The sequence below is a fragment of the Talpa europaea genome (genome assembly GCF_964194135.1).
Source record: "Talpa europaea genome assembly, chromosome: 12".
NCBI lineage: Eukaryota > Metazoa > Chordata > Mammalia > Eulipotyphla > Talpidae > Talpa > Talpa europaea.
This window is the reverse complement of record NC_140079.1, coordinates 43,364,534-43,379,323: the sequence shown is the minus strand read 5'-3', so window position 1 is coordinate 43,379,323 and position 14,790 is coordinate 43,364,534.

Sequence of the window (14,790 nt, the reverse complement as noted above, 5' to 3'; positions counted from 1 at the left end):
ACTTAGCTGGTACTACTTATGGTGAGACTCTAAGACACATTCCTGACCAGAGCTATACTGTGGTTCCATTGTCCAATTGTCATTCTTAAGTGGGACAAGACAATTCAGCACAACCATCAGGATATCTTTTTTAAAAGGAGATCTTTATCCATAGATTCTATAGGATGAAAGTTATACCCAAGGGCACAACAGAGAGCTCACATACAGAGAAAGTCTCCAGACCTTAGTACAGGAAGGGAACAGCGAGGTCAGTCATGCAGACTTACATCTGGATGACTCAGGTCTCTCTAAAAGGAGAAATCAAGGAGAGGTGCTAACATGGATGCTTATTTAGTAGCTATATAATAATTGGTAATATACTTATTTGACATAACAGTTTGAAATGGATGCATCAGAAATCAAAAGCTTTATTTCAGACACTTAATTTCAAGCAAAAATCTTAATGTCAGACACACTAAAAATATGGTGCTATTTTTTATAATTGCTTTCACCCTATTACACTCTTATTCAGCTAGGTTTAAAGACTGTCTACCAGTAATGACTGACAAAACTTTATTATCAAATAAACATCTATCTTTGGACTCTACATAGGAAGACCAGTGTAAACAATTTGACCAAATATGATGTTATTGTCAGAGATGACCATGCAATGAGGATGCAGTATTTCAATCAGCCCTTCAGTACTATGCAAAATGTTTATTTTTGATGCTGCACAGGTTTTTATTGAAACATGGAAAACCAATGTCCATGCTAAAGAGCAAATATCCAATCCTACATATAATCCATAAAATTTAATATAAAGAAAAAAATCTGATCAAAAAAGATAGAGACGAGATAGATACCTCTACAAAGAAGACAGTCAACAGACACATGAGAATATACTCTTCATAACTTACCAGGGAGAAACAAATCAAAACCACAAGATATCACCTGACACCTGTAAGAATAACCCATATTAAAAAGACAAGAAGAAGTGTTAGTAAGGATGTGGAGGAAAAAAGGAACTCTTTTACACTGTTGGTAGCAATATAGAGTAGCATACCTTCAAAGATGAACCAATAGCTATCATTTCAAATTCTTCCAAAAACTTGTAGAGAAATGAATGCTTGAAAACACATATTTTGAAGCCAACATTATTCTGATACCAAAATGTATGACATCATACTTCTCCAAAGAAGAAAGGCACAACCCCAACAGGCATTTGAAAAGTGTTCAACATCACTTATAATCAGGGAAATGCAAATCCACACCACAAAGAGATACCACCTCACCCTGGTGAGAATGGCCCATAATAAAATACTGGCAGCTACAAAAGTTGGTGAGGATGTGAAGAAAAAGTAAGCCTCTTACAATGCTGATGAGAATGCAACTGGCCCAGCCACTAAGGAAAGTCATGTGAAGGATCCTCAAAACACTAAAAATGAATCTACCATATGATCCAGCAATTCCACTGCTGTTAATCTACCTAAAACACACAAAAATATGAATTCTAAGGGAAACTTGCACTCCAATGTGTATTGCAGCACTATTTGCAATAGCTAACATATGGAAATAACCTAAGGCCCTCAAACAGATGACTGGATCAAGAAGATGTGGTACATACACAAAATGGAATATGACTCAGCAATCAAAATCGATAAATCCATGCCATTTGTGTCAACAATGACAGAGTTGGAAGGGGCTAAGTTAAGTTAATCGGTTAGAAGGGAAAATAAAAATATCAGATGGTCTCACTTGTAGGAGGGCGTATAGGGAAATGGAACAAAGGGCGGTAAAAAGCCAAAACTTGCAGGCAAACCAGAGATCTGAGGCATACGGAAGGGGAAGAGGGAGAGGAGGGAAAACAGGGGAGGGAAGACGATAAGGGACTCTGATGATGGTTCATAGCTGTTGTGGTGGTGGGTACAGTTACTGGGACTACACTTGAGGGAGAAGTCACTCACACTCTCCATCACCTCTGATGATACTTTTCTTATCACAGGATCTAAGAATCCTTCAAGGGTGAACAGTGGTGATGGTGGGGGAAGGACTGTGGAAAGTGGGAGCCCACATGTCTTTCACAGCCTTGGGTGTGGAGGACATATTAGGGCTGAGAATCCTGCACCACTTCTTTCTCTTGTATCATCACAAACACTTCCCCATGCCTGAAACCTATTTCCCAGGCTTGCATCTCAGTATCATGTGATTTGGAGGTTGGCAGCAGATTTTCTTATGGCCTAAGGAGAAAAGACAGGTGTGGGGGGATGGTGTCCTCTGTAACCAGACCAATGCTGGGCCTGATCCCTCTGTCTGTATGCAATCAAGAAGCACTGTATCTTTTCTCATCTACTGCTGAGGCTCCCTTCGTGCCTCTAGTGCTCTGGGAGCACCAGATTGGCCTATGTCTTCCCCAATATTGTTTGTCTGCCAGGAATGTTCATTATTGTGTCTAAGACTCTCCTCAGAACTTCCTGCAACAAAAGTTAGTAACAGGGCACCCACCTTAGGGAGAAATGTAGTGGGATAATCCAGATATGCTGCAAGGAGCTATGGAGGAGATTTGTGAGTCAGGATGGCTTTTGCAGATGTAATTGAAGGGGAGTCTGCAGATAGAAGCTATTCCACCATGTCTTGGCTTCACCTCTGCATATTCTCTTGAATATGGTCTATGTTAGATTTTCATTTCTTCTGCAAGATATGTTCACACTAAAGCAAATGACTATGTGCTCTTACAGTTGTGGATGTCAGAAACTTGAGTTTCATTGGGTTCATATCAAGGTGTCTGCAAGACTGGGTTAGTTCTAGAAGCTCAGGATGGATTCTCTGACTTTTTCTGATTTCAGTTTGTATTGCTGCCCATCTGTATCCCTTGATAAATGGCCCTTCCTCCAGAATCCAAGCCTTCAGTGTAACATTTTATTTATCTTTATTTATTTAAAAAATAATACATTTATTTATTGCATAGCTGTTCTTGAATACAATGTTTGATTTCTCCCCTCAGGTGTAATCCCCATAAATTCCCACCACCAAATCACCTGTGAACTACAACCATAGTCTCTTGTGCTCTTCTCTTCCCTGTTTGGTCCCTCTCATTTCCCTCCCCGTCTCTATATCTCTGATATATAGTTACCTGCCAGAATTGTCATTTTTTTCTTACCCCTTCTTTGGTTTCCCCATATTCCTCATGTAAGTGCAACCAGCGTATATTTTTCTTTTACCTTCTGACTTGTTTCCTTGAGCATAATCCCTTCGAGCTTCACTCATGTTGCTGTGAATGGCATTAATCTTTTTTTGATTGCTGAGTAATATTCCTTTGGGTATATATACCATATCTTCTTTTTTAATTTAAATTTTATTTTTATATTCCCCATACAATTACAACCCCTTTATTTTGACCCCAATCTCTCCTTTCCCCGCCCGCCACCCCCCATAGAGACTCTCTGTTTCATAGTTGTTTGTTGATTTTGATATTTTCTTTCTTATAGTTATTCTTTTTCCTGGTATCTTATTTAAGGTTTCTAGATTCCTGCTATGAGTGAGACCATCCAGTATTTTTCTTTTTTTCTTTCTGGCTTATTTCACTGAGCATGATCCCTTCCAGCGCCATCCATGTTGTTGCAAATTGCATGTGTTTATCTTCTTTGAATGCTGAATACTATTCCATGGTGTATATGTACCACATTTTCTTGATCCAGTCATCTATTTTTGGGCCTTTGGGTTGTTTCCAAAGCTTAGCTATTGTAAACAGTGCTGCTATAAACATAGGGGTGCAGGTGTTCTTTGGAATTGATGTTTCTGTGTCCTTTGGGTAAATACCTAGGAGTGGAATTGCTGGATCATATGGAAGCTCTATGTTTAGTAGGTCCAGAAATCTCCACACAGCTCTCCATGGTGGTTGGACCAGTTTGCGCTCCCACCAACAGTGCAGGAGAGTTCCTTTTTCTCCACAACCTTGCCAACATTTCTTGTTGCTAGTTTTTTTAATATGTGCCATTCTCACTGGTGTAAGATGGTATCTCATGGTAGTTTTGATTTGCATTTCCCTGATAACAAGTGATGTTGAACATTTTTTATTTGCCTGTTGGCCATTTGCATTTCCTCTTCAGAGAATTTTCTTTTTATCTCTTCTGCCCATTTTTTGACTGGATTATTTTCTTTGTTTTTGTTTAGTCTCATCAGCTCTTTGTAGATTTTTGTGATCAGTCATTTATCATTAGTGTTGTGTGCAAAAATGTTCTCCCAGTCGGTGGGGTTTCTCTTTGTTTTGGTTATTGTCTCTTTTGCTGTGCAGAAGCTCTTTAATTTGATGTAGTCCCAGCTGTTTATCTTTGCCTTCACTATCACTGCTTTGGGTGATGTGTCTGTAAAGATGTCTTTGATGTGCATATCATGTAATGTTTCACCTATATTTCCTTCTATATATTTTATGGTTTCAGGTCTTATGTCTAGTTCTTTAATCCATTTCGAGTTGGTTTTTGTGCATATATCATATCTTCTTGATCCATTCATTTGTAATTGGGCATTTAGGTTATTTCCATATCTTAGTTATTGCAATTGTGCTTCAGTAAACATAGTAATGCAAGTTTCCTTTTGAATCAGTGTTTTTGTCTCCTTTGGTTAAATTCCTAGCAATGTAATCACTAGATCATGTGGTATATCCATTTTTAGTAATTTGAGGGTCCTCCACACAGCTATCCATGTGTATGGAACAGTGTAAATTCTCACCAGCAGTGTAAGAGGGTTCCTTTTTCGCCACATTCTCACCAGCATTTGATGTTGACATTCTCTTTAAAATGGGCCATTCTCACAAGAGTGAGGTGGTATCTCATTGTGGTTTTAATTTGTATCTCCCTAATTATACTGAGTTGAGCATTTTTTTCATATACCATTTGGATATTTGCATTTCTTTGAAGAAGTTTCTTGTGTAGCTCTTCTTCCCATTTTTTGAAGGGATTGTTTGTTTGCTTTATTTTGTTGAGTCATGTGAGCTCTTTGAAATGTTTGAAATCAGTATTTTATCAGTTGTATGGAAGGTAAACTTTTTTCTCCCTAAATCAGTAGGTTGTCTCCTTGTTTTGATTATTGTCTCCTTTGATATACAGTGTTTTTTTTTAATTTCATGTGGCCCCATTTTTTTTTCCCTTTACCTTATCTGCTTCTGGAGATGAGTCCTCAATGATGATTCTGAGCTGTATGTCTTGGAGTAGTTTGCTTAACTTTCCTTCAGTGTATTTTATGGTTTCAGGTGTTCAGCTCTTTTGCCCATTTTGAGTTGTTTTTTTGTGTGCTATTTGAGGAAATAGCCCTCCATTCGTTCTTTTGGATGTGGTAGTCCAGTTTTCCCAGCACCATTTATTGAACAGAATATTCTCATTCTGTTGCATATTTTTTGCTCCTTTGTCATAGTTTTCCATATATGTGTGTGCTTTATTTCTTGATTTTTAACTTGATTTCATGGGTCTGTGTGTCTGATTTTATTCCAGTGCCATACTGTTTTAATTTTTATGGTTTTATATGCTTTTTGTATTTTGTATGCTTGAAGCCTAGAGTGTGATACCTCCACTCTCATTCTTTTTAGTCAGGAGAGCTTTGTCTGCTCCAGGTTTTTTTTTTTTTTTTTGCGTGGGGAGAGGGTGATTCTTATGAATTTCATCAATATTTTTTCTATTTCTTTGAAAAATGCCATTGAAATTTTTTTATCAGAATTGCGTTGAATCTGTAAATCATTTTGGTCAAATGACACATTTGATAATGTTAATTCTTCAAGTCCATGAGCAGGAGATATCTTTCCATTTCTTTATGTATTCTTCTATTTCTTTTAACAATGCTTCATAATTTCTTTATAGGTCTTTCACCTCTTTTGTTATGTTTATACCAAGCATTTTATTTTGTGAAGGCATAATTGTAAGTGGGATATTCCTCAACAAACTATTTTTTTTTAATTTCTTCTTTGTAAGACTGACTGCTTGCATAAGGGATGGCTACCAAATTTGTGTGTTGATTTTGTATCCTGCTATTGTACTAAACAGGTTTATTGCTTTAATTAGATTCTTTTTTTAAAGATTTTATTTATACAAGAACTGGGGTACAGGTGAGAGGCATGAGAGGGTGAGAGAATTAACCAGAGACAGCAGGGACCAGAACAGACTGAAGATACTGCTGAGGGGAGCAGTGGATGCGGCCTGAGAGGTATATTGCCCCATGTGGGAATCTCCCTGGCTGCCTGGGAATCTCCCTGGTGGGCTGGGGATCAAACCCATGCTGCCGGGGTTGCAGACAGCTTCATAGCACTGTGCTCAACTTGCTGCACCACCGTGGAGGCCCTGTATTAATTAGATTCTTAAGGGAGTTTTTTGACTTCTGTGTGATTTTATTCAGACATATCATATCATCTGCAGATAATGATAGTTTTACTTCTCTTTTCCCTATTTTGATTCCTTGTATATCTTTCCCTTGCCAAATTGCCCTAAGACTTCCAGTATTATATTGAAAAGTAGTAATGAGAGTAGACATGCATGTCTTGTCCAGATCTAAAATGGAGGGATTTTATTTTCTCAACATTAAGAGTGATATCAGCTATAGGGCCTCCCCTGGTGGCGCAGCAGTTGAGCCCTGGGCTGTGAAGTTGCCCACAGCCTCTGCAGCAATGGTTTGGTCCCTGGCCACTGGCAAGTGTCCCAAATGGCATGACAGATCGCTCCTGCCAAGTCCGCTGCTCCCCTCAGCAGTGTATTTTGTCAGTGTGCCTGTTCTGTTCCCTGCTCTGGCTCTGGTGAATTCTCTCACCCTCCGCACTTCTGACTGTGCCCAGTGCTTGTATAAATAAATATTTTAAAAAAGAATGATATCAGATATAAGTTTGTCATATATGGATTTTACTGTGTTGAAGTATGTTCCTTCTATTCAAAGAATTTCGAGGGACTTCATCATAAATGGATATTGGACTTTATCACATGCTTTCTCAGCATCTATTGATATGATCACATAGTTTTTGTTTGTCTTTTTGTTGTTGTGGTGAATTACATTAATTGATTTTCAGATATTAAACCATGCTTGTGTCCCTGCTATAAATCCTAATTGATCATGATGCATTATCCTTTCAATGCATTGTTACATTCATTTTACTAAGATTTTGTCTAGCATTTTTGCATCTGGTTTCATTAGGGAGATTGGTCTGTAGTTTGTGGTGTATGTGTGTGTGTGTGTGTGTGTGTGCTGCCTTAGTATGTTTTTGGTATTTGTGTAATATTGGCTTCATAAAATGTACTCGGTGGTATTTGTTCTTTCTTATTTTTGGTTTTTTGGAAGAGTTTTTGTAGTACAGGCATTAGTTCATTTTTAATATCTGTAAGATGCATTTGTGAAGCCATCTGGACCTGGGCTTTTTTTTGGGGGGAGACCTTTGCTTATAGTTTCAATTTCATTATTTATGATTGTTTTATTTAGGTATTCTATTTCTTCCTTTTTCAGCTTTGGATGGATATATTGATTTAAAAATTTGTCCATCTTGTTTTTGTTGAATTTATTTGCATATAAGTATTCATAGTAATCTCTGATTATCTTCTGGATAACTACCATGTGTTGTAATTTCTCCTCGTTCATTTGTAATGCTATTTATTCAAGTTTTCCCCCTTTGTTTCTTTGTGAGTCATGCTAGAGGTTTGTCTATTCTTTTTTTTAATTTTTTCTAAGAACCAGCTTTGGCTTTTCTGATCTCTGGATTGTCTTTTATTTTTATCTCTATTTCATTTATTTATGCTTAAAATTTTATTATATAATTTATTCTACTGGTTTTGGGGTCTTTTTTCTAGTTCTTTGAGAGGAGAGACCAGTTGGGTTTTTCTTTTTTTGGATTATTTATTATTTTTTGATGTGACCCTGTATTTCTATATACTTTCCTCTTATAATTGCTTTTGCTGTGCCCCATATATTCTGGAAAGTTGAGTCCTTTTTATCATTCATACCAATATATTTTTAAATTCCTTCTTTGATTCCATAATTGATCCGGTGGTCTTTCAGTAGCATGTTCTTCATTCTACATGTGATAAGGGGGTCCTTGCTTTCTTTTTGTTTTTGATCTTTAGTTTTATGCCTCTATGGTCAGTGAAGATGGTGGATATGATTTTAATCTTCATGTATTTTTGGTTAAAGATTTAATAACTTATGCTTACACGAGCTGGGGTACAGACCAGAGATGCAGGGGGTGAGAACACTCACCGGAGAATGAGTGGGGAACAGAACAGGCAGGCTGACTGAAATATACTGCTGAGGGGAGCAGCTGGCAAGACAGGAGAGGTCTGCTGGACCATGTAGGTCACCTCCCTGGCCAGGAATCGAACTTGTGCTGCAGTGCCTGTGGATAGCTTCATAGTGCTGTGCTTAACCCCTTGCAACATCGGGGAAGCCCCTCTTCATGTATTGTTTTATATTAGTCTTGTTTTCCTTATATGGTCTCTCCTGGAGAATGACTCATGTGTGCTTCAGAATAATGTGTATTCAGTTTTTTTGGGGGGTGGGTGTGGTGTCCCATAGCTGTCTACTTGTCCTATGTGTTTTAAGTCTTTATTTTTTATCTTGATAATCTGTCCTTTGGTGAGAGTGTGGTGTTGAAGTCTCCTACCATGTATATATTTTCTCCAATGTCCTTTTTTTTCAGATTTTAAAGTAATTGCCTAATGTATTTCGGTGCTCCTTCATTGGGTGCATTAATATTGATTAGAGTTACAATTTCCTGGTTTACTGTCCCCCTGAGTATTATGTAGTTTCCATCAGTATCTTTGACAGCTTTTTAAGCTTGAAGACTATTTTACCTTACAAGTGTCCCCCTACCCCCACCTTCTTTTGCAGGCCATTTGCTTATAGAATTGTTTTACATCCCTTTATTTTAAATCTATTTTTATCTTTGGCTCTTGGTTGTGTTTCCTGTAGACAACAGAAGGTTGGATTATGTTTTCTTATCCAAGAAGCTACCCTGTGTCTTTTAACTGTTGAATTTAGTCCACTTACTTTTAGGGTGATTATTGATGCATGCGAGACTATAGTTACCATTTGTTTAACTTTTCAAAAAAATATTTATTTATTTTTATTTATACAATAGCTGGGGTATAGGCCAGAGGCATGTGAGGGTGAAAAAAATTCACCAGAGACAGAGTGGGGAGCAGAACAGGCAGAGAGACCGAAAGCACTGCTGAGGGGAGTAGTGGGTGCTACAGGAGAGGTCTGCCATGCCATGTGGGAATCGACCTGTACTGCAGAGGCTGCAGACAGCCTCACGTGCTGTGCTCAACCTGTTGCACCACCGGGGAGGCTCTATTTTGTTTAACTTTTTATGTATCTATTTACTACTTTGTTCAGCTCTTCCAGTCCATTCTTTTGTTGGTTTAGATTTTAAGGTTTCTTGTAATATTTCTCATAGTGAGTATTTAGTAATTTTTAATTTCCAAAGGGTTTGTTTATCTAAGATGGTCCTTATTTTTCCTTCATATAGTAAGGGGAGTTTTACAGGATAAAGTATTCTTGACTGGAATATTTTATCTTGGAGTTTTTTTGAATTTTTTGCTCCATTCTCTTCTCGCCTGTTGTGTTCCTTCAGAGAAGTCTGATGTAGGCCTAATTAGTTTTCCTTTGTAAGTTAACTGTTTCATCCCCTTCATCAGCTTCATTATTTTTTTCTTTTTCTTGAAATTTGGAAGCTTCACTAATATATGTCTTGCTGTAGTTCTCCTTTCATTGTGGTGGTTTGGTGTTCCAATAGCTTCATGTCTTTCTGTTTTCATTAAAGTTCTCTTTAATTATTTCCTTGAATACTATATCAAGTTCTCTTTAATTATTTCCTTGAATACTATATCAGTTCCTTTGCCTCTCTCTTTACCTTCTGGGATACTCGTGACACTTTTATTTCCTTTCCTCAAGGTGTCAGATAGTCCTCCAAGTGTTTTTCAATTGTTTTTCTTTGTCCATCATGTTCCTTTCTATTTTGGTTCTTTTTGTATCTATGTCTTGAGATTACTTATTCATTGCTCCATTTCATCAGTTTTGTTTTCCATACTTCTCCCAGAGTTCTTTTGCTCTTCCATTAATCTTTTAATATCCTCTATTTCCTTCTTCGAAGCCTCAATTGCATTCTTCAGTTCTTTAATTATATTTTTCATATAATTCTTTTCATTTTCATCATCTTTGTTTTTAATCATTACAATTCTGAATTCTCTGTCAGGCAGAGAAATTCTCCATCTCATTGTTTCTGATCCCTGGGAGCTGATTTGTGTGTGTGTGTGTGTGTGTGTTTGTGTGTGTAGTGTCATTCCCCAGAGGACTTGCTTTGGTTTGTATTTTTCTTTCTCCCTGTTGTTTGTTTTCAAATTTGTTCTAAGTGCTGGGACACTGTTTCACTGTTACTGGGGACATCTCTGGGGTGCTTCTATTGGGACTTTGGGAACCGGTGGCCAGACCATGTCCAGTGCTGTCACACCAGACTCCACAATGACAGTGATGCCATGGGTGAGTTGATGTGTGCTATCCCTGAAGATCACCTAATCTCTTTATGCTGCTGTTCTTTTCTCCTACAGGCACATCTTAACCTACATTGCTAGGTGAGGTCTGTGCATGTCTGCGGAGGTTCACGCAGTCTCTAACGCTGTGTGTGGGCTGTAATACTCTCCCAAGCAGCTGCTGCTCCCTCTGGGGTTGGGCCCTCCCTCTGCCTTCCTGGCTATACTCAATTTTCCAAATGGGTTACACAATTGCATAGGCAGTTGCCACCGCCCCACAGCTGTATGCGGGCTGGAGGGTACTATCCTGGATCTCACTGCACATGTTTGTTTGCTGGTTCCTCTCTCTGCCTTTACTCATTTCCAGAAGGAGCATTCAGGGGTCACTGCCCTCCAACAGCCATGTGAGCTAGCAGGTATTTTCCTTGGACTAGCTGCCCACATGCATTTGCAGAATCCTCCCTCAGTCTTTACTCATTTCCAAATGGGGTGCACTGGTGTTTCTGGTCTCCTTGATTTTCTGGGACTGATTGCTCACTTTTCTGATTTTCTTTTTGTGGTGTGTTATTCCCCAGAGTGCTTGTTCAGCTATTTTTACTTTTTTTTTTCTCCCTGTTGTTTGCTTTCATATTTGTTCCACAAGTAGGGACACTGTGCCACTTGTGTCACTGAGCATGACATTGAGGTTCTCCTAATGGGATATCAGGGACTGTTGTCCAGACTGGGTCCAACAAAGTTATGCCAAGCTTCCTATGGGCTATGATGTTGTGGGTGGGCTGATGGATACACTCCAAGGTGGTCACTGTTTACCTGTGGCTGCTGTGCCCTCTCTCTTCCTTCTTGGCTTCACTCACAGGGCCAGGAGGTGTCAGCCCAGGTGCCTGCAGTGTTGAATTTTCAAATCCTGCATTTACCTACTATTGTTTCTCCCTAATCAACATTAAAAGGACCATTGTGTTTATTGGATACTCATGACTAATCTGCCCTTTTTTTGAGGTAAATATGTTTACTAAGTGATTTATTAGAACTGTAGCAAGGACATAAGACTCAAGTAGACTTTCAACATGGTTCTGACTTACCTGGATTGGGTAGAACTTTTGTTCACATAAAAAGGGCAGTCTACTTCTCCCTGAAGAGCTGTTCAAATCAGGACTAGAAGTCCATCTAATTCTTATTGGAGGTTGACTATGAACGACAATAACAAAAACAAAGAGAAACCCCACCAATTGGGAGAACATTTTTGCACCCAACACTAATGATAAAGGATTGATCACAAAAATCTGCAAAGAGCTGATGAGACTCAACAACAACAAAGAAAATAATCCAGTCAAAAAATGGGCAGAAGAGCTAAAAAGAAACTTCTCTGAAGAGGAAATGCAAATGGCCAACAGGCATATGAAAAAAATGTTCAACATCACTTGTCATCAGGGAAATGCAAATCAAAACTACCATGAGATACCATCTTACACCAGTGAGAATGGCACATATTAAAAAAAAAACTAGCAACAACAAATGTTGGCGAGGGTGTGGAGAAAAAGGAACTCTTCTGCACTGTTGGTGGGAGTGCAAACTGGTCCAACCACTGTGGAGAGCTGTGTGGAGATTTCTGGACCTACTAAACATAGAGCTTCCATATGATCCAGCAATTCCACTCCTAGGTATTTACCCAAAGGACACAGAAACATCAATTCCAAAGAACACCTGCACCCCTATGTTTATAGCAGCACTGTTTACAATAGCTAAGCTTTGGAAACAACCCAAATGCCCAAAAATAGATGACTGGATCAAGAAGATGTGGTACATATATACCATGGAATAGTATTCAGCATTCAAAGAAGATAAACACATGCAATTTGCAGCAACATGGATGGCACTGGAAGGGATCATGCTCAACGAAATAAGCCAAAAAGAAAAAGAAAAATACCGGATTGTCTCACTCATAGCAGGAATCTAGAAAACTTAAATAAGGGACCAGGAAAATGAATAACTATAAGAAAGTGAAAATCAAAATCAACAAACAACTATGAACCAGAGACACTTTTAGGGGGGCGGGGGCGGGAGGGGAGGGATTGGGGTCAGAATGGGGGGGCTGCAATTGTATGGGGAATATAAAAATAAAATTTATTATTTAAAAAAAATAAAATATAAAAAAAAAGAAAATCAGGTTAGGTCAACTGGCTTTCAATGAGTCCACGAGCATTTAAATCAGATGAAATTTTAATTAAATAATGATCGGATGACTTTCAATCCTACACAGTAAGAGTAAACAATTTAGGATGGTGGCATCACAAGACCAGAAACTGGAGGTGGGTTAAAAATGATTAACTTTGGGGCCTCGCCTGGTGGTGCAGTGGTTGAGCGCTGGACTGCGAAGCTGTCTGCAGCCTCTGCAGTGCCGGTTCAATCCCCAACTGCCTGTCAAAGGGCCCCACATGGCATGCAGACCTCTCCTGCCACCCGCTGCTCCCCTCAGCAGTATCCTTCATCCGTCTGCCTCTTCTGCTCTTTGCTCTGGCTCTGGTGAATTCTCTCACCCTCCCGTGCTTCTGACTGTACCCAGTGCTTGTATAAATAAATAAATAAATCTTTAAAAAATAAAAAGAAATGATTAACTTTGTTAAGCCAGCTATAGAATTGATAAATCCTCAAGGTTTATGCTGTAGCAAGTATGAGACAGCTCTAGAAAATATCTGAGACACAGACCTGAGGTGAGGATATGGAGTTCGACAATATTTGTAGGAATCTCTCCTCCTTATATATCAACATAGTGGAATCGTAGAGTTTATTAACTTAACATTACATAACAATTCCACAAAGTAATGAACTTCTCCCAAATAGAAGACGACTGTTTCAGTGCAGTTTCCAGAATGAAAAGATGCAGCTCTCCTGCCCACCTGTCGTTATTAGGTGCCTCATTTTTCTTTTCTTCTTTTCCTAATAAATCTCTTATTTTAAAATGTAAACATGCTTGCTTGTGGCTGTGCAAAAGTCTTCATCACCTAGCTAAACTAACGGTGTGCTGATGAAACTTTTCTGGTTTTTTTTTTTTTAAGATTTATTTATTTATTTATACAAGCACTGGGTACAATCAGAAGCGCGGGAGGGTGAGAAAATTCACCAGAGCCAGAGCAGGGAACAGAACAGGCAGACCGACAAAATACACTGATGAGGGGAACAGAGGGCACGGCAGGAGAGGTCTGTGTGTCATGTGGAACCCTCCCCAGAGGCCGGGGATCGAGCGGGCACTGCAGAGGCTGTGGGCAGCTTCACAGCCCAGGGCTCAACCGCTGTGCCACCAGGGGAGGCCCTCTTATGAAAATTTTTTACATGTAATCTAAAGACTCTACACATGGATCTCAATACCTCATCAAATGACATTGAGATGAAGAGTTAATTGATTAATGATTGCTGAAGTTTCAGTCCTTCATTGTCCGTGGCAGGTCAACTTTATTTCAGCTGTTTCCAGAGATGGATGTGCCTGAACATGGCCGGTCATGCCTGGGGGCTGAACACTTTCCTAACTCTGATTCTGTTACCAATAACTCCACATATTTCTTACTCCTTGTCATTTTCTCCTTTAGATTGAAATTTTTTAGAAGCCATTAATGATCATCTAGAGAGTGTCTACATTGTTAGGCTAGGTCTCTTCCAGGATTCCATGTGTTAATCGACTTATCTTCTTGTTTTAAGGTTAGCAATCTAATTCCATCTCCTTATTCCTCTATTGCTATGAAAATGACATTCAAAGGGTAGGGATGTGAACATATTTGGAGAACCGTTATTCTGACTGCTACAGTTTTTTTTTTAATAAATGTTTTATTAAAACACTTTTAGATATAACATTTTCTTGCTGTCAGTCAGAACTGCAGTCTAAAAGAAATAAAGAATCTGTCACAGGCAGTGGTGTGCATGAATATACTATCCCCTCAAAATTACCTCAAAAATGGCATGATACCGAAGAAGCATAGTCTTTCTACTCAAAAAGTGGTCCACAGACCAGGACCTGAGGAATTAACATCACCAGGAGCTTGTTGGAAATATGAGAATACTAGAGTTTTCAGAATTACTGGCCTTCCAGGATCTGGTGAAGGAGATTTTGAATTTGTAGTAGGTTGAGTTTGGGTCTAGATAGTGTTTCTCACATTTTCACAATTGAGAGTTGGGGAAGAAAAAAAAATAGTTTGGAATTGGGAGATTTGCTGGCCTGTGGATTCTAAGTGTTCAGCAGCAGAACATCACATACTGTCAAATATCCCCAAGGGAAAACCCCATTTCTGGTTGAGACTACAATCCAGTGTATGATTACTGAAAGTGTCCCCACAGA